Here is a 20,502-nt window from a genome sequence, read left to right on the forward strand (position 1 = left end):
GCGGATTTCCGGCTCTACGACCGATGAAAAATGCAACTTTTATACAACTACAAATATCTTTAGTTTTACTTTAAATTTTGTCCTGAAAGAGTTTTCATATATAGTTCCAGTTTCTGCCGTTCTTCTGACATAAAAAGACCTTTGGTTTAATAAGTTATTAAGGTGTTTTCAACAATATTACTAGGGCGTTCACCGATTCTAACATGGGCGACCCTTTTGGAAACGCAACACATGGGTTGACCTGATTGATATATGGGTCAGATTCCATTAAGGTTCCCAACATTTACACTGGCGGGCGGCGTTCTTGCCAACTATATGGCTGTTAAGTTGAAAATTGTAACTGTTAAGAGCATTCTATTGTGGTTTTAATATTGAACAATTATACATATACGAAACAGACAAATCTGGTGTCCGAAATAGTAAAAATATTAGTGTGCGATGTGATCAATGTAAGGGGGATATTGGGTGTGCCTCGTATCCCCTACAACAACAAGTTCGAGAGCGATGAGGCCGCCACCTACTAGCTTCAGGATGTCGTCGAATCTAAATCAACAATATACTACCGCCGCTACTTTCTCGGAAACGTAAGTACCTGCCGCTTTACTTCTCTCACCCTGCCTAGCCTGGCCTGGCCTGACCTGGCCTAGCCAGACCTGACCTGGCCTAGCCTTACCTAGCCTAGTCTGACCTGGCCTAGTCTGACCTGACCTGGCCTAGCCTTACTCAACACTAATCACCACACGTGACAGCCCAAACGAATCGCAAATAAGTACACGTAACAAGTCATATGCCCGGACACTCTTTCACCTTGGGGACTGAGTGGTAACTATTGTATAGAAGAGCCGGCTCCCTGAGAGTGGTAAGAGGGCGTGATAAGAGGCTAACGTGTGGTCTTGAAGGAAGTCGATAAAGCAGACAATTTTCAAAAGGAAGGGCAGCATAACGAGCAGACAGGAATGGACAGACAGTCGGTTATCCCATAATGTGTAATACGCCCCGCACAGCATGGGTGGAGGGGGGGGGGGTTGTAGCAGGGCACAGTATGGTGATGGTGTGGGTGAAGTACACACCCACTGAATTCCTGCCATCAATAATTGTTTTCATAACCATTAGAACAATGGCATCCCTCCAGCCACCATCCTTCCACTGACCCCCTCCTCTGGTCCTCCACCTCAGACAATAACCCCCCACACCCCCTCTCCCTTCCAGACATCAGCATGTCAAAATCAGTACCATAATGTGTTTAAACTATTTAAACTAAGTCATTGTGTATCTCAAGGTATCTTAATTCATTTGAAAGTGTACATGTGCATTCGTTCATATACTCGCCTAATTGTGCTTGCTGGGGTTGAGCTCTGGCTCTTTAGTTCCACCTCTCAACCGTCAATCAACAGGTAATTACCTAAGTGTAATTACCTAAGTGTAGTTACAGGATGAGAGCTACGCTCGTGGTGTCCCGTCTTCCCAGCACTCTTTGTCATATAATGCTTTGAAACTACTGACGGTCTTGGCCTCCACCACCTTCTCACTAAACTTGTTCCAACCGTCTACCACTCTATTTGCGAAGGTGAATTTTCTTATATTTCGTCAGCATCTGTGTTTAGCTAGTTTAAATCTATGACCTCTTGTTCTTGAAGTGCCAGGTCTCAGGAAATCTTCCCTGTCGATTTTATCAATTCCTGTTACTATTTTGTATGTAGTGATCATATCACCTCTTTTTCTTCTGTCTTCTAGTTTTGGCATGTTTAATGCTTCCAACCTCTCCTCGTAGCTCTTGCCCTTCAGTTCTGGGAGCCACTTCGTAGCATGTCTTTGCACCTTTTCCAGTTTGTTGATGTGCTTCTTAAGATATGGGCACCACACAACAACTGCATATTCTAGCTTTGGCCTAACAAAAGTCATGAACAATTTCTTTAGTATATCGCCATCCATGTATTTAAATGCAATTCTGAAGTTAGAAAGCATCGCATAGGCTCCTTGCACAATATTCTTTATGTGGTCCTCAGGTGATAGTTTTCTATCTAGAACCACCCCTAGATCTCTTTCTTTATCAGAATTCTTTAAAGATTTCTCACATAATATATAGGTTGTATGGGGTCTATGTTCTCCTATTCCACATTCCATAACATGACATTTATTAACATTAAATTCCATTTGCCAGGTGGTGCTCCATATACTTATTTTGTCCAGGTCTTCTTGAAGGGCATGACAATCATCTAAATTTCTTATCCTTCCTATTATCTTAGCATCATCAGCAAACATGTTCATATAATTCTGTATACCAACTGGTAGATCATTTATGTACACAATAAACATCACTGGTGCAAGAACTGAACCCTGTGGTACTCCACTTGTGACATTTCTCCATTCCGATACATTGCCTCTGATTACTGCCCTCATTTTTCTATCAGTCAGAAAAATTTTCATCCATGATAGAAGCTTACCTGTCACCCCTCCAATATTTTCCAGTTTCCAGAACAACCTCTTATGTGGAACTCTGTCGAAAGCCTTTTTTAGGTCCAGATAGATGCAGTCAACCCAACCATCTCTTTCCTGTAATATCTCTGTGGCTCGATCATAGAAACTGAGTAAATTCGATACACAGGATCTTCCAGATTGAAAACCATACTGTCTGTCTGATATTATATCATTTCTCTCCAGGTGTTCTACCCATTTAGTTTTGATTAGCTTTTCCAATACTTTCACTATTACAATTGTCAATGATACAGGTCTATAATTGAGGGGGTCTTCCCTGCTGCCACTTTTGTAGATTGGAACTATGTTAGCCTGTTTCCACACGTCTGCTACGATTCCTGTACACAGGGATGCCTGAAAGATCAGGTGAAGTGGAATGCTGAGCTCAGATGCACATTCTCTCAGAACCCATGGTGAAACGCCATCTGGGCCAGCTGCTTTGTTCTTCCCGAGCTCCTTTAGCATATTTTCCACTTCATCTCTAGACACCTCTATCCGCTCTATGTTGTTCTCTGGAATTCTTATTGTGTCTGGTTCTCTGAAGATTTCATTTTGTACAAACACAATTTGGAACTTTTCATTTAATGTTTCACACATTTCCTTTTCATTTTCCGTGAATCTGTTTCCCATTTTCAACCTCTGGATATTATCCTTTACCTGCAATTTGTTGTTTATGAATTTGTAGAATAGGCCCGGTTCTGTTTTACATTTATCTGCTATCCCTTTTTCAAAATTTCTTTCTGCCTCTCTCCTTGCTGCTGTATAGTTGTTTCTCGCATCTTTGTATCGCTGGTATGTTTGGGGGTTTGGCCTCTTCCTATACTGATTCCATTTTTGTGTCTTTTGGTCTCTTGCCCTCTCACAATTTCTGTCGAACCAATCCTGTTTTCTGGCCCTGCAGCTCTGTTTTGGTATGAATGTTTGTGTGCCTTCCTCGTATAGTTTTAAAAATTTGGCATACATTTCATTTACTTCCCTGCCTAGCAACAATTCTGTCCAATTACACTCATTAAAAAATTTTCGAAGTTCCCCATAGTTGCCTCTCCTTAAATCGAGTTTATCAACTGTTTCAATGTCCCCATTTTCTTCTAGATGATATCTTAAAGCATATTTAATGTCTAACAGGACGTGATCACTCTTTCCCAAGGGAGGAAGGTACTGGATGTCAAAAATCTCTTCTTCTTTCCTGGTGAATACTAGATCCAGTACTGACGGTACATCTCCTTCCCTCATTCTTGTGGCTTGCTTTATGTGTTGATACAAGAATGTCTCCAGAATGAGGTTCACAAATCTGCATGTCCAAAAGTCCTCCGTTCTTGCTTCATAGGCCTCCCAGTCTATTGCTCTAAAGTTGAAGTCCCCCAGTATCAACAGTCGTGATTTATCTTTATCTGCTTGTACAATAATATCTCTCATGACCATTATGAGGCCCTCTCGTTTGCCATCCAGTTCTTCCTTTGTCCATGTGTTGCTTGCTGGTGGGCTGTAGGTATTTACAATTATCAGCTTATCATCCTGATTCCAGACCTGCAATGCCATTATGTCAATATCTCGAGGGTTTTCAAATATTACAAATAGAAGGTGTACAGGTTTCTGAGCCTATTGGGCTCTATCATATTTATTTATTTATTTATTTATTTATATATATACAAGAAGGTACATTGGGTTTGTGAGAATACATTGGATAGTACAGTATTTACATTCTTGCAAAGCCACTAGTACGCGCGGCGTTTCGGGCAAGTCCTTAATCTAGCAGATAATTTTAAGTAGGTAATTTCAATCAGAATTGATAAATGAAAGATACATTACAAGAGAAAAATGAGATGAGAGAGATAAGTAAGTATATTAAAGCACATTGTTATATTAAAGCTCTGATTGATTACATTGACAGCTTGATTAGTAATTTAAACAAGATTAATAGACACCATACAGCAGATTGACAGCACATCTACACTTGAAGATGTGTACACTTGAAGATGTGTACACATATCTACACTTGAACCTGTATATGGAGTCAGCCTCCACCACATCACTTACTAATGCATTCCATTAGATATAATCATATATGATTACACATAATCATATATGATTACACATAATCATAATCATTCCATACACATAATCATATATGTGTACGTCAACGTATACATACATGCGTATATATACCTCATTAAAATACTGATAAACGAATGACCATGAACAAATTAATTTATAATTGTAGCATTATATATAATTTTAATAGACTAATTACGTGTTTATACATTTGAATGGTCCAGACAGGTGGCCAGCCTTGGACATATACACTTCTGGTAGGCACAATGACCTCATGTTAGACCCTTGATAGATTATGTGAGAGAGAGAGCTGGGGCAGGGAGGTGCGTGCCCCAGGGAGATAATCCTGGAGGATAATCATAATAATCCCGCTCGGCCGAGCGGACAGCACGCGGGACTTGTGATCCTGTGGTCCTGGGTTCGATCCCAGGCGCCGGCGAGAAACATTGGGCAGAGTTTCATTCACCCTATGCCCCTGTTACCTAGCAGTAAATAGGTACCTGGGTGTTAGTCAGCTGTCACGGGCTGCTTCCTGGGGATGGAGGCCTGGTCGAAGACCGGGCCGCGGGGACACTAAAGCCCCGAAATCATCTCAAGATAATCTCAAGATAAAAAATCCATGCCCATGCCCCACCTCGAGGTCAGTTCTCAAGTCACACCACGAATAACAATCGAGCAAGTTGTCCTGACCAGGATGTGGCATATTAGGGAGGGTTGAGGAATAGGAAGCCTGTCTGATAGGGCTCTTGGCAAGCAGCTCTCCCTCAGTCTACCTATCTATATGGAAGAAATGTATCTAGGCCCTCCTCCCCCCTGCCTATTCTCTCTCCCCCACCTTTCTTCCTTCATTTCCTCCCTCCTTCCCTCCCCCTCACTGGTGAGAGAGTAGGAGTGTGAGAGTGGTTAGAGAACTCGTAGTTCTCACGCTCGTGAAATTGTCTGCGACCCTGGAGGAGTAGAGTGGAGGGGGGGGGGTGAAAGTAGGTGACGATGGAGGAGTAGAGGGGAGCATTATATGCAGTGAACGTAGGTGTCTATGGAAGAGTACATCATAGAGGAGGGTGAAAGGAAGGTGACGATGGAGGAGGAGAAGGGAGGGGGTGTGAAGGTAGGTGATGATGGAGGAGTAGAGGGGAGGAGGGGGGGCAAAGGTAGGTGTCTATGGAAGAGTACATCATAGAGGGGGGTGAAGGTAGGTGGCGATGGAGTAGAGCAAAAGGGGTGGGGGTTGAAAGTAATCCTGAGTTTAATTTTTTAGTTATATATAGTGACACCTCGGCTTACGAATGAATATTTATGAACTTTTCGGGTTACGAGCCTAATTTCTTCGAAAAATTTGAATCGGGTTACAAACTTTGCCTCGGGAAAGGAGTTTGTTGATACAGTATACGTATGGGCTGACCTAGCGTGTGGTGGCATGGTTTTCGCGCCTCAGTTTACCAGTGTCTCCTGCCTAGTAAGTATCGCACCTGAATTCTTTGTAAAGCATTACATTTGTTTTGGGATTTTTGGCTATTTGAACATAAAATTTGTTATGATATATCTTGCCATGAGTCCCAAGAAAGCCAGTGGTAAGGTTCAAGCCAAGAAAACACATGTGAGAATGACCATAGAGGAAAAACAAGAGAGCATTCATAAACATCAAAACGGTGCATAGGTTATTGAACTAGCTAGGCAGTACAACAAATCTATGTCAACAATATGCACTATACTTGCTAAGAAAAAGGACATTATGAGCGTTAAAGTGGCAAAAGGCATATCAACAATCCCAAAACAAAGAACACAAACACTTGAGGATGTTGAAAAGTTTTTATTAATTTGGATACACAACAAAGAGTTAGCAGGTGATAGCATTTCAGAGGCCATCATTTGTGAGAAACCAAGGCATTTGCATGAAGACCTTTTAAAGAAAACCCCTGGAACGAGAGGGAAAAAGATGAATCAAGTTTGAAAATGTGAAAAGTTTGTGTGACAATAGAGCCTCGTGGAAAACTTTTGCTGTGGTCATTACCTGGTGGAATGCACCCAGGATGGAGTATTAGGGCTATACATCTTTTAAATCATAAAAGTAATAAACATTTCCCATCAACCTTACAAACAATATTAACCTATTTTCATGTATTTCCCCCATGTGCATTTTAACAAAGTTACTAAATTGCCTTTATCATTCTGTAAAATTTCAATTACAGTATACTGTATATAATTTTGTTAGTATAAATGGACTGAATATTCTGAAATCACTATTAATTTTACAATTTCAGATTCAAAGGTGGTCTGGACACCCAATTTGGTCAGACAGGTGAAGAGAGCATTTAGGATAGTTCGAAGAGATGAAGATGGTCACAATTGTGTTTGAAGAGGCAAACGCCCCCCCCTTTGCTCCTGACATTATGTTCAGCCTATTGACCCCTGCACACCTAACACAAGGTAGGTTGAAAACTCCTCTTTCATGTCATTGGTTCATTAGCCAGAAACTTAGGGCCCATGCAGGAATATCCTTAAAAAAAACAAAGTGGCCCCAACAATGCATCCTCCAAGTCTGGAGGATGAGCAGGAGCATTGTCGAGAAGCAGGCCCTTTAGTGTCAAACTTTTCTCTTGCAGATATTTTTTGATGGCAGGGCAAACCACTCTACATCACAGTTTTTCTGCACGTTATATATTTTTTAAAACTCTTGGATTTTCGGAATGATACACGAGCAAGGGTTTAATTTTCAAATCGCCACACAGCACAAGAGTTAGCCTATCCTGACACAAGTTAGCCCAAGTTAGCTTGTGTCCGGGCAGTGACGTCTCGTCTTGGGTAATGTATGTCCTCTTCGGCAATTTTTTCCAGAATAGCCATGTCTCCTCACAATTAAACACTTGTTGTGGAATATATTCATCAATACAGTATCTACAAAATCTTTAAAATCACAAACAAATCTTTCAGCCCCTACTTTGTCTGAGCTGGCACCCTCACCATGCCTCACAACACTATGAATACCACGTCTTTTTTCAAAATTTTTCAAACCATCCCCTACTCACCTTAAACTCTTTCGTATCTGCAAAACTCGTTCTAGGGGTTTTCTTTATAAGATCTTGCATGAAGATTTCATTGTTGACCAAACCACACACTGGAAATTGAATAGACAACGACATTTCGATCCGTCCTGGACCATTATAAAGTCAATTGTGATGAGATGAGGGAAGCAAGAGCATTAAGTAGGCAAGAGAGAGAGGTGAGGAGATGGCAAGTATGTACGTATGTACATGAATAAAACATGTACATACTTATACATAACGTGTGTAAATAGTGTAATAAACACAATAACAGTATTTTGGGAGGAGGAATGTTGGCGAGTAATGTGTTGGAGGAGGGAGGGAGGACTGGCAGGGTGTGGCAGCTCACTCATGTTTTTTGGGCTCACCATACCAACATAGTGGATCGTTATGGTGAATACATACGTAGATGGGTATATACAATGTGTGTGTATATAGTGTAATAACAGCAAAAACACTGTTTGATTGTAGAATATGTCGCATATATGAGGCCCATAATTTTGAGCATAGCGATGTTCTATACTTTGAATTATATAAATTCCACAAATTACACACTTTTAAATAATATTACAGCAAAAAAAAGGAAGAAATGAATGAGAAACTTCAAAATAATTGCGCAACATTTTATTCGCAGCAACTGCCGTCGCACGGGGTGGCGGGGCCGACAGACCCCCGTCGCTCCAACGCTCAGCGCCCATAATTTGCTCAACTTCCCAGCTCCATCGCAGCTAAAGTAAGTCACATACAATATTTTTTGTTTAGTTTCCCCGTGATCAGACTCTGCATTTTAACAATATAAGAAGATAAAAAAAAATTTTGGAAAGAATTTATTTCTTGTGCACCAGGGTGTTATTTGGAGATAGAGCAGTTCAGTGGTTAACTACTAAATTTTTTTTTCTCCCACACACGCACCCCCCTAGGAAGCAGCCTGTAACAGCTAACTCCCAGATACCTATTTACTGTTCGGTAACAGGGGTCATCCCCTTTTGTACAAAGAATCTGCTAAAGCTTTTAGGGCTAATCTTTGACACTCGTTTGTCTTTGTCGCCCCATATTTTTTACGTCCGAGTTGAATGCTCTAAGGCCCTTAACTAACTTTAGGTCATGTCCCATACTTCTTGGGGAGCTAATCGACACTGCTCCTCTCTTTACATTCCTCTCTCGTTCTGTCTAAACTCGATTATGGCCCTGTTTACTCGTCTGCTTCTCCTTCTACCCTTCACCATCTGGACACACTGCATCATACTGGGTTACGGCTCAGCTCTGGTACCTTTCCTTCGACACCTACCCTAAGCCTGTATGTTGAAACTGGCGTCCTGTTTCTACAGGATCGCCATGATCGCTACTGTCTTCTCCACCTTGCACGGTCCTTACAGCACCCTCACTCTTGCTTATGTCATGCCTTGACCTTTACCCATCCTGTGGTTCCTGTTCCCCTTCACCACCTATCTCTTTCTATACGGTTGTCTCTCTTACAAAATGCTCTTTCAGTTTGTGTTACCAATATTTCCCCTCGTGTCATTCCGTCTTTGCCCCTATGGAGGGGTCCCCGTTCCTAAATTCTGTAAGCCTTAACCCACATGACTAAAACTTTTACCCCTCCTACAGTTCTAAATCACCTTTTCCTTGAACACTTTTCTTCACACTTCCACTCTATTTCCGTCTTCACCAATGGGTCTTAAGTCTGCAGAGGGTGTAGGCTACTCTGTTGTTTTTCCTGACTGCACCTTTGTGTCTCCTGCCTCCGGAGACTAGCATCTTCATGGCAGAACTTTATGCTATTCTCTATGCTCTTCATCAACTCTTTTCTCGCTGTCAACCCTCCTCTGTGTTTGTAGTTGACACTTGCAGTGCCCTCATGGCTCTAGAATCCTTTAATCCAGTCCATCCTTTGGTAGTTGAAATTCAACATTGGCTGTTTCTTATCTCCAGTAGATTTAAGACAGTGGAATTTCGCTGGATTCCCACCCATTTTGGTGTGTTCTTAAATGAGCGTGCGGACACTGCCGCTAAGGAAGCTATCCACACCTGTCCCATCTCCCGTTAAGGTATTCCTTATTATGACTTTTACCCAGTTATTCATTTCCCCATTCTTGCCCGTTGTCAGGGTTGTTGGTCTTCTGTTACTTGTAACAAATTGCGTGCTCTTAAGAGTAGTGTGTTCCAGTGGCCTTCCTCCTACCACCGTAACCGGTGGTGGGAAACGGCTCTGGCGAGGTTGTATATTGGTCATACACGTTTAACTCACGGGCACTTAATGGAGCGCTGCCCTGCTTCTTATTGTCCAAACCGTTGTCTCTACATGTCCTGACTTCCAGGACTTACGTGTCTTGCTTCCCGACCATCCCTCACTGTCAATTGTCCCTCGATAAAATTCTTGGTAAATTCAATACCTTTGATATTGTTCGCCGTATGCGTTTTTGTTCTTGTATTGGCGACGTTAGTGATATTTAGCGCACTATGATTATCCCACACATTTGATGGTTTGATAATTACTGTACTGTACAGTACTTTGGTTTGGAATGTATCAAATAAAGTTGTTTCATGTATTCAAATGTGTGAGAAAATCCACTGGGGCTGTGAGATGAAGCGAACCTGTAACAAAGGCATTGCCAGTTGCATACTCTACCACCACTGATGGTAAAAGTCTTACAACTGGATATCTTGTGTGACGGGTTATGGTATCACAGCTATAATGAACCAAGATGGTATGGCTCTCCCTCACATAAATGAAAGAAATGCTGCTATTGGCCTTGCAGTGTGTAAGTTGCAGGTGGAAACAAATGAAAATTATAAAATAAATAATTAAACAATTTACTGAAATAGTAATGAACAAAAATAACACATGACAATACTTGACTATCATGTAATGCAAAGGTGAACAAGTTAGTATGACCTTAAATGCAAAATATAAACTATAAGCAATGAATAAAAGTATGAAGATATACTGGTGTTCTGAAGACAGCTACCATACCACCATGGCATCAGTCACATGATGTTGGCTGGAAGTGGACGACGGGTTAGAGACACGAAGGTGATCCTAGAGCACTAAGGGAGAGATTGCCTCTCCAGGGAGGCAGCGCTCTTTATATAGTCCGGCGGTGATGACTCATCCAGTGTCAACACGAGGTGGACATCTGGTCAACTAGCAAACTGCTCGTTGTGGCCGGCGGTGCCTTTGTGTTGAGCTGTACCACTGTCAGTTGAAGGCGGCTAACTGCTTGTTTGTGGGGACAAACTGCCAGTTAGCAGTGGCGCCCGGCTTGCCTCTGAGTCGTACCAGGCCGTGCCAGGCCCTGGGGGGTATGGAGAGGTGGCAGGACTGATGACTCTTCTGGGCTGGTGTAGATGTATACTTCCAGTGCAGAGGCATTGAAGGTGAAGGGAAAAGGCAGTTCCACTGCTATGCAGGGGATTCACGTGACACTTGTGAAGCCACAGAAAGTCTGGAGGCCCTACTAAAGCCAGTCCAAGTATTAAATAAAACCCCTGAAGTACGCCGGTGAAGGGTAAAGTGAAGGGTGAAGCAAGACTCTATGCCCCAACTTCAGGCACACACAGAAAATCACGTTTTGGTCCCGCCTCTCAACTGTATATTTGAAGTTGGGGCGTATGGTGTTGAACTGCTTCTGCTTTCACCTGAGTGCTTGTAGGTCTTACGTAAGACGTTGACTCAAGGAGGGGCCTCAAAACTTGCTGTGATTTATGGGGAAATCCGGTTGTAAGACTTTTACAAAGTCAGTAATATACTGTGGTAGAGTATGCAGCTGCCTGTGCCTTGGGCAAGGGTTTACGTCGCCTCACAGCTCCAGTGGATTTTCTGCTTGGTGTATATCAGGTTGTGATTTTGTGTGTGTACCGTATTGTTATGATCGCCGTCTGATAAGTCCTTTCTGGCCTCAAGAGTCATTTTTACCCACCTAGAAAGATTGCAGATGGCCAAAGCAGTTATTTAAGTTAAGAAGGGACAAGTCTTAAACAGAAATTTGCATAATATTTGACTGTAAAGGGGTAAATTGAGGTAGATTGAAAAACAAAATGGTGAACCGGGCAGGCGGTACTCACAATTAGGCGAGTACACTCGGGAACTTTTAAAGTGCAACCAAACATGCTTTAGGCTCTCACAACAAGAGGTGAGTGGTGGTGGCTCAGGTGCTCAGCCAATCAGAGCACCTAAGGAGGGAGGGCAGGAGTGAGAGGGGGGTGGTATGTGGAAGTTTGGTGACAGTTGTGTGTAGTTTGTTCATCTTCATTGTAAGTTTCATGGCTTGGTGTGCATTTCCCTAGTAAATTTAATTAGGGAAAAATTCAGGTGTTTGATTTTTTAAATCAACTTTTTAAATGTTGAGTTGTTAACCCCTGCACTGCTCACCCATTTTCGGCAAAAATGTCTTGGTGCAATTCTCAAGGATATATTTCTGTTATTTTTATAATTGTTCAGGTAAAGTTAATGTCAAAATGTTTCCAAAGTCAACTATTTCCATTTCAAAACAGAAAGAGTAATGAAAACATTTAAAAATATTAAAATATAGCCTAATTAAAAAACAAAAAGCACAAATCTCAGAGCGCCTAAAGGCGCTTTGCGCAGTGCAGTGGTTAAAGCCTCAAAGTGCACGGAGTTGGTTTGGGAGTATGGCATCCTCATGCTGTTGCGTGCTCGCGTGAGGTAGCAAAGGTGATGTAAAGTTGTGGGGTGTACATGCTTGGGACGTCCTCTCTCGGGATGGCTGGTGTTAGACCTGCGTGTTTGTTGGTTGTTGAAAAGCCGTCATCCTTTGCTGTTGTGGTATTGATTTTACACTGTTCATCTTGTAATTAATACTGTAGTGCGATATCTAGGGCTACCATTTGTAGGTTTAAAATGTCTAATACAAACAGTTGTCCAATGAGTTTTAATAGGAAATATCATCCACCAAGCACCATTGTATAATTATATTAATTGATAGTATATGGATTGTGCAGAAGTGCTTAGAATGATCTTTAACACTTGGCTATATTGGTCATGTCAAATACCTGCACGGTGAATGCTCAAAGACCCTTTCTTTATTCAGTGTTGTCACATACCTCATGGGGGTATGGATAGGCAAAGACTCATTCGGTTAAACTTGCCTTGTAGTACTTTCAGAGCTGAGAAATTTGGAATCTGGTTAGCACTTTCCAAATAAATTGACCTTTAAAGTGAATTCCTATTTAGGTTTAAAACATTATACCGAATGAGAAACTCGGATTATATAGCCGAACACCAGAAATGTTGTTATTCAATTTGGTTGCCTAAAGCACATTCAAGGACTACTCATTACATGGCATTCCAGGATTCCTCTATACCTTGCCTTATGCTGTAAACATTGCCACAACCCTGTGTTTTATTGATTTAAATGGGCACAGGGAGGCATACAACACTGCAGATTATGATGTCATTAGTTATCCACAGTGCTGACAAGTGGGCTGACTGATGTTCGTTGACACCTGTATCGTGCTTCAATTTAATCGCCAGGAGATCACCCTCTCACTAGACTCGTCTGTAGGAAGTACAGTATAGTATCTCAAATTACCTTGGATCACAAATAGCATAAGACTTGGGGGTAGGAGAGGGTTGCAGTGTTTGTCATGGCTCTCAGTTGTTCCTGGTAATAGGCAATTTAGTTCTGGAATCATTTTTGTTGGCTAATGTTAAATTTTTTCGAAAGTAGATGTTTTTCTGAAAGGGAAGGGGGGGGGGGGGTTACCTCTATGCTTGGATACAGTTATCTAAGTGAATACTTAGATTTATACAGTAGAATAACTACCTTCTTTTCCTTAGTCAAAAAGGTTGCTTGTTTATTTCTAGGGACTTGTATTGTCTTATATTTTTAACTGCAGCAACTTTCAGTGAATGATAGATTCTTACTGAAAGGACCTTTACTTCATTGTTGTTGCTTTATGGTCATCTCATTGTGTACAGGGATTCCGCGAAGCTTTTGGGGTTAGTCTTTGACACTCGTTTGTCTTGGTCAGCCCATATGTCTTGCCTCCGAGTTGAATGCTCTAAGGCCCTTAACCTCCTTAAGGTTTTGTCCCATACTTCTTGGGGAGCGGATAGGCGCACACTCCTCTATTTGCACTCCTCTCTCATCCTGTCTAAACTCGATTATGGTTGCCCTGCATACTCTTCTGCTTCTCCTTCTACTCTTCGCCGTCTTGATGCTTTGCACCATACTGGGTTGCGTCTCGGCTCTGGTGGCTTTCGTTCGACTCCTGCCCTTAGTTTGTATGTTGACACTGGCTTTCTCTCTCTTCAGGACTGCCGTGATCGCTACTATCTTCGCTATCTTGCGCGGTCCTTCCAACATCCTTCCTCTCGCCTCTGTCGTGCATTGACTTTTCCTCCTCCTGTGGTTCCTGTTCCTCTTCATTGTCTCCCACTTTCTGTCCAGTTATCTCGCTTACAGGATTCTCTTTCTGTTCATATTTCTAATGTTTCTCCTCGTATTGTTCCTTCATTACCTCCGTGGAGAGTCCCCCTTCCCAAGTTTTGTACGTCCTTGACTTGTATTACTAAAGCCTTTACCCCTCCTACAATTCTGAAAAGCCTCTTCCTTGAGCACTTTTCTTCACACTCCCACTCTATTTCCATCTTCCCTGATGGGTCTAAGTCTGCGGATGGTGTGGGCTACTCTGTTGTTTTTCCTGACCGTACTTACATGTGTCGCCTCCCTTCAGAGGCTAGCGTCTTTACGGCAGAACTTTATGCTATTCTCTATGCTCTTCGTCTCTTGCTTTCTCATTCCTCCTTTGTGGTTGTAGTTGATTCTCGTAGTGCCCTCATGGCTCTAGGGTCCTTTAATCCTGTCCATCCGGTGGTCATTGAGATTCAACATTGGCTGTTTCTTATTTCTAGTAAATTTAAATCAGTAGAGTTTTGCTGGGTTCCCAGCCATATTGGTGTTTCAATGAGCGTGCGGATGCTGCCGCTAAGGAAGCTATCCGTTCTTGTCCCATCTCCCGTAAAGGTATTCCTTATTCCGACTTTTATCCTGTTATTCATTCTTCCCCGTTGGCAGGGTTGTTGGTAAGAAGCTGTGTACTCTCAAACTTAGTGTGTCCCCGTGGCCTTCCTCCTACCACCGTAACCGGCAGTGGGACACTGCTTTGGCACGGCTGTGGGTTGGTCATACCCGCTTAACCCACGGTGACTTAATGGAGCGCCGCCCTGCTCCTTATTGTCCCTCTTACAGTTGTGCATATCCTTGTTGAATGTCCTGACTTCCAGGACAAGCGTGTGTCTTGCTTTCCGACCGTCCCTCGATAGAATTCTAGGTGAATCGGATACTTTTGATATTGTTCGCCTTATGCATTTTTGTTCTCGTATTGGCATTCTTGGTGATATTTAGCGCCCTCTGATTATTTCGCACTTTGATGGTGCTACATGGCCTTCCCGGTTTGGTGCCTTCTTTTGGTAATTACCTTACCTTCATTGTTGTTTCATTTTAATGTGGTAGTTGTGGCTCATGTGCAAGGTCTTGGATTTTTTTCTGTTTTATATTAAGAAATTGCCAGTCTTGTTACTATTTGTAGAGTTAGAGATCTGCATTAAGGCCTCAATATTTTAATCTTTATTTTTTTTTATAACGTTATCAGCAATTTTTGTGGTTGGTAATATTTAGATTAATGTCAGTGATGTATATGACAAGGGTTTGAGACCCCTTGTGGTATGACAGCATTTTTCCCCAGTCATTTCTTTAACAAATGAATGGTTACGAGGACCCTTTCTTTTGTCCTTTCTACCATGTACCTGTTTGTTGCTTCTTGGTCTTCCATTTGGTACTTTGGCTATTAAAACAATGGCCTTTGGTAATGTTGCAATTACCATTGCTAAAAACTAACCCTGCTTAATGAACCTGCTAAATTTTTTTTAGAAAAGTTTTAAAAAATTCCATTCCTTCAGGACCTTGCAGATGTTAGGTCAAACTAATTGACAGTAATCTGTTTTGCCCTTTCAAACAATGATGGTTTTAATCTAGGTAAAATATTTCAGAATATCTTTAGTTTGGCAGACAAATCATTTAAGAGCTTTGATTAAATTTAAGTTACCAAAGACTGTGAAAACCATGTTGTATAGATGCTTCAGTGTCACTTTTCTAATGTTTTGTAAATTTAACAATGATCTTTAGTTAATTTAATCATAATTTGTCCAAAGCTTAGGTGTTGCATAGCTTTAAATTTACTTTCAAATATGAAAACTAAAATTGACTAAAGTTTCTTGCACTTTAATATTTCAAACTAACAAATATTGCAAATTAGTCTATGTAAAATGAATAGGTAGTCCACTTTTACATCTTTTCAATGCATTTTGCATGCACCTATGTAACAAGTTACAAATAGGTGTAAATTTTACCAAGTATTTATTTTCAAAGTAAAAAAATTTCAGATGTTTAAACATTGCATCAATAGTAGTAAAAAATAATTTCCAGCATAATTTCAGGATAAGGTATATAAAGTAGTTTCATTAAAATCGTTTTATTTAATAAGTTTTACATATAGTATTTATTAAACATCTAATATTTATTACTGTTTCAGGTTGTGGGACAGATGCTCCTAGATGAACAGAAGATCCAAAAGGCCAAGACAACTCCAGAGATAATCACCTGTAAAAGAAAAATAAACATTAAACAGGGACACTACTTTTATTATCCCCAATGCCTAATAACAAGCCCAAAAAATCCTAACATCCTATCTTTCAAGATAGGCTCAGCAAGGCCTATCCCTTACTCTGGTTTTGGTGCAGAGCTTGTTCCCTGAATGGGTGCATTACATCCACCACTTTAGTGCCATCAACACATTGTACATATGCTTTATTGTAAGCATTGTACAATGCATGCCAGGCACTAAAGTTTTAGATGCATCCACCCATTCAGCAAACAAGCCCTGTGAGGATTAACAATGTAACCATTGTTAAGGGTCCCTAAACCTATGCAAATCTAGTCCATCTAGTAGATGGGTAGTAGAGCAAAGCTCTGAAAAAGCCAAGCCAGGGAGATCTGCAGGACTGCCTGGTCCCCTTTTATGCAATGGGGTAGGATCAGTACAAACTGCATCATCCCTGTGGGTTGTAACAGTAGGACATGGTTACACACCTATAAATGGACTAGATAAGAGAATTAAGATTAGGTCATTGATATAGCTAAAACATCAAATTTAATCTCACCCACTTTTGTAGATTTCCTTTTGCAGAGTAAAGGAGCCTCAGTCCATGCATCAGGACTAAGGCTCTGCATGTCAGCTTACTTTCACCTGAAAAATATTTCAGATTTAAAGCCAATCTTTCTTTACTTTTCACATTAGCATTCAGTACTTTACAGATTCAGATGGAAAAAATTTCTTTAAGGAATTTACCTTTCCTACATATTTAGTAGCAGTACAGTAGTAAAGATCTAATTTAGCAATATAAATATATATGGCATCAACTTGCCAAGTTTCAGTAAATGTCATTTGAGAAACTATCCACAACTGCACTTCAATGGCAATTTACATTTATCTTTAGCCAATGCTATATTGTTTAAGTTATTACCATCTTTTTACTTTTATGCAAATCTATTTAGAGTAACCTTTACTACAACTCACCTGATTTTGTTGAAGCAACTGACAGAGGGACTTCTGGACTTTCCAAACCACATTCTGGAAAACTATAAAAATTTAAAACCAAGCTAAAGTAAACATTGAATATTTTTTTTACTTCCAAGGGAAAAATATCACTTGGAACAAAACTTTTCCTGCCATTAACTTTGACTCATGATTATCCTTAACAGTGTTATACATTTATAGATTAAAGCTTATTTAACAAACATTTAATGTTAAAGATTTATATTTCATTATTATTATTAATAAAACACCCTCAACTATGCTGTTTAAGATCTAATGCCCCACATTACAATTTTAACATAGCACTATTCAATACATTCCTGAAAGGACTAAACTTGCAGATATGGTACCCACTAGCCTAAGCCTAGACTTCCATACCCTAATATTTAATAGGTTTTTAGCAATTAACTTCTACCCTCTAATTCCAATGTACACAACACTACTTACCGAAGATCTGCAAGTAATTTCCTGCAGCTCTTTGTTGCCAGGACCTTCCACTATTCTCATGTTAGCTGGAACATTATTGCCAGCTGCTGGTTTGAAAGGGAGGCATACCATGTGCCAATTCAGGAAGCTTTCCACGTTCCTCACTGCATGTCAGCTCGAGACCTCACTACCATGTTGGGAGGCAGTTGAAGACTAACCAATCAACATCCCAGGCTGGAGAGCAGTGCCAGCTCAGAATTTACCACCTGCAAAAAAATTTTATATACTCTTAATCTACACCATCTATCTCATCTTTACCTAGCCCCCAAACCTTACACTTGTCAGCATTAAACTGCATCTGGTAGTCTTAACTATTTCAAAACTATATAGGGCATCGGTATTTTTTATTTGCCAATTCTGCAACTAATGCAGTCTAAACCATAATCTTGCGAATAACCGAGGTCCAAGGAGAGCTTTTAGGCACTCTTTACAACACTTCTCCCAACTTAACCACATTTATACTAATTTCCTTTGGTATAGCCATGACCTAATCAACTTCATTCAGCATTCCCAATGATCAGAGCCCCTATCAATTTTGCGCCACTATCAAAATCTCTGCTGAAGTCAAGGTACACAAAATCACAAACTTTACCACTATTTCCTCAACTATGCAACCTAATCCATGAACATTTAGTAATAAAACTATGCGATTCATGTATCTAGTCACGTTTCTCAAAAAGAGTAGAGAAATGGCACTTGCAATGCTAGATTCTAGTAACTTTCCTCACAATAGACTAAGTTAATTGGTCACTAACTTACGCGTTAAAGTTAACTCAAACTTTCCTTTAAAACTTGCTATATTAGGAACTTTCCACGACCGGCCTTTACCAGACATAATTAAATAGGGTAAAAACGGTATATTAAATGCAGTAAAACTACGGTAAATTCAATATGATAAACTTGCAGTCTTTAAGCATGGGCTGCATAGTAAGTGAACTAAACTAAATGTTAAGCACCCTGGCAAACCACTTCGTTCTATTCAATTTATTTAATCACTTTGTCCGGCTAGAATTTTTAGATTAAAGGAACACCCTCCCTGGTAACGGCTGAACTAGTTAACCAAATACAAATATTTAGGTAAAATACTTTCATAACACCCGTCTACTTCCCACACCAGTAGACTTGTTCAGCTAAAGGCATAATGTAATGTTCCACTTTAGTAAATAAAGACTTAAAAAAACCACTACCCCATCTATGTAGTTACCTGACATTCTACGCTTAAAATAACCCATCTATTCCCCATAATTATTCGATATAACTTACCTCTCACCCGCTGGTCGAGTACACAGCAGTATATATCCTCCTCCATCACTCACCGCGTGGATACTATTTCACTCTGGCCGCAAATTGCCTCAAATCACCTACGTTGTCCATAAACATATATAGAAGAGCAACTGACCGTAACACCCGTATAGCAATCATCACATAACGTGGGAACATTAGTAGTACTGCTGTCAAAACATAGATGGCGCCAGGACAAACGGTAATTCCTATGGACTCGCCTAGTTATACGTAGGGAATTGAGCTTCAGCTGTTTGGTCCCGCCCCTCAGCTGTATTCACCTAGTTGTACTCACCTAATTTGTGCTTGCAGGGGTTGAGCTTTGGTTCTTTGGTCCCGACTCTCAACCGTCCATCAACAGGTGTACAGGTTCCTGAGCCTATTGGGCTCTATCACATCTACATATGAAATTGTGTATGGAGTCAGCCTCCACCACATCACTGCTTAATACATTCCATTTGTTAACTACTCTGACACTGAAAAAATTCTTTCTAATATCTCTGTGGCTCATTTGGGTACTAAGTTCCCCTTGTTCGTGTTCCACCCGTGTTAAAGAGCTGTCTTTGTAACTATCAAAATGCATATATCTTTGCTTTCACTTCAGTTATATTTATGACAAAGGATTTAAAATTTGCCTATATTTCTGCTTCTCTAATGACATTAAAAACTTTCGTTTATTACAGTATCTACATAAAATGAACATTTATCTTCATTAGGTTGTAGTTCTCATCAATAGGGAGATCGTCGGTAAAAAAAAAAATTGTTTAAATATAAATATCTTTCCTCTCTCAATAATATGCCCGAAACGCTATGCGTACTAGTGGCTTTAGGTATTGTATGTACTAGCTCTATCTATAAATCCAATATTATGTTTGTAAATCGACTATTTATGTACTTTCCTGAATAAAATGAACTTTACTTTACTAATATCTAATCTCTGTGACTAAAACGTAAGAACGACTTTATCTATGCCTTTTTGATAACATATACAATTATAAGCTTTATTAGTGAATCTCTATTAATTAAACAGTGTTTATATAAACATGTTTATGTAAACAGAGTATATATAACTCCACATATAACATCCTCTCTAAGAATATTTTAAACACTACACACTTTTATTTATTTATTTATTTATTGTTATATAAAAGAAGGTGCAGTGGGTTTGTAAGAGTACAGTGTTCTTACATTCTTGCAGAGCCACTGAGGTGACTAACACGCACAGCGTTTCGGGCAGGTCCTAAATCTAACGGATAAGGTTACATGAATAGTTAGTTACATTGTAGCAAAATTTTAGTTAAACATAATAACTACAATATAAATTCACGGGGATGGTTACGCAGGTGAAGATGCATGTCATAATTACTTATATTAGGAGAGTAGGCAGCACAAAATACAGTTTAAGTTTGAAGCACAAGGTAGGAAACTATGAAGATGAAATTAAGTATTTTTTTGTTTTACTTTTGAATAAGGTGCTCAACAAGAGCATGTTCCAAAGCCTTATGAATGGTTAGCATCTGTGTTTGTAAATTTGATCACCAATTTGACA

The 20,502-nt window shown here is 40.3% G+C and overlaps 1 long non-coding RNA gene across 1 annotated transcript; it reads left to right on the forward strand.

Moving 5' to 3' along the window:
- The first annotated feature begins 251 nt into the window (after positions 1-251).
- On the forward strand, positions 252-16,223 carry LOC138356098 (uncharacterized). Its single transcript, XR_011224192.1, has 4 exons — positions 252-584; positions 6,789-6,954; positions 8,203-8,301; positions 16,125-16,223. It is a non-coding gene; the product is annotated as an uncharacterized lncRNA (long non-coding RNA).
- Positions 16,224-20,502: the final 4,279 nt, after the last annotated feature.

Source organism: Procambarus clarkii, chromosome 70 (genome assembly GCF_040958095.1).
Source record: "Procambarus clarkii isolate CNS0578487 chromosome 70, FALCON_Pclarkii_2.0, whole genome shotgun sequence".
Classification (NCBI taxonomy): domain Eukaryota; kingdom Metazoa; phylum Arthropoda; class Malacostraca; order Decapoda; family Cambaridae; genus Procambarus; species Procambarus clarkii.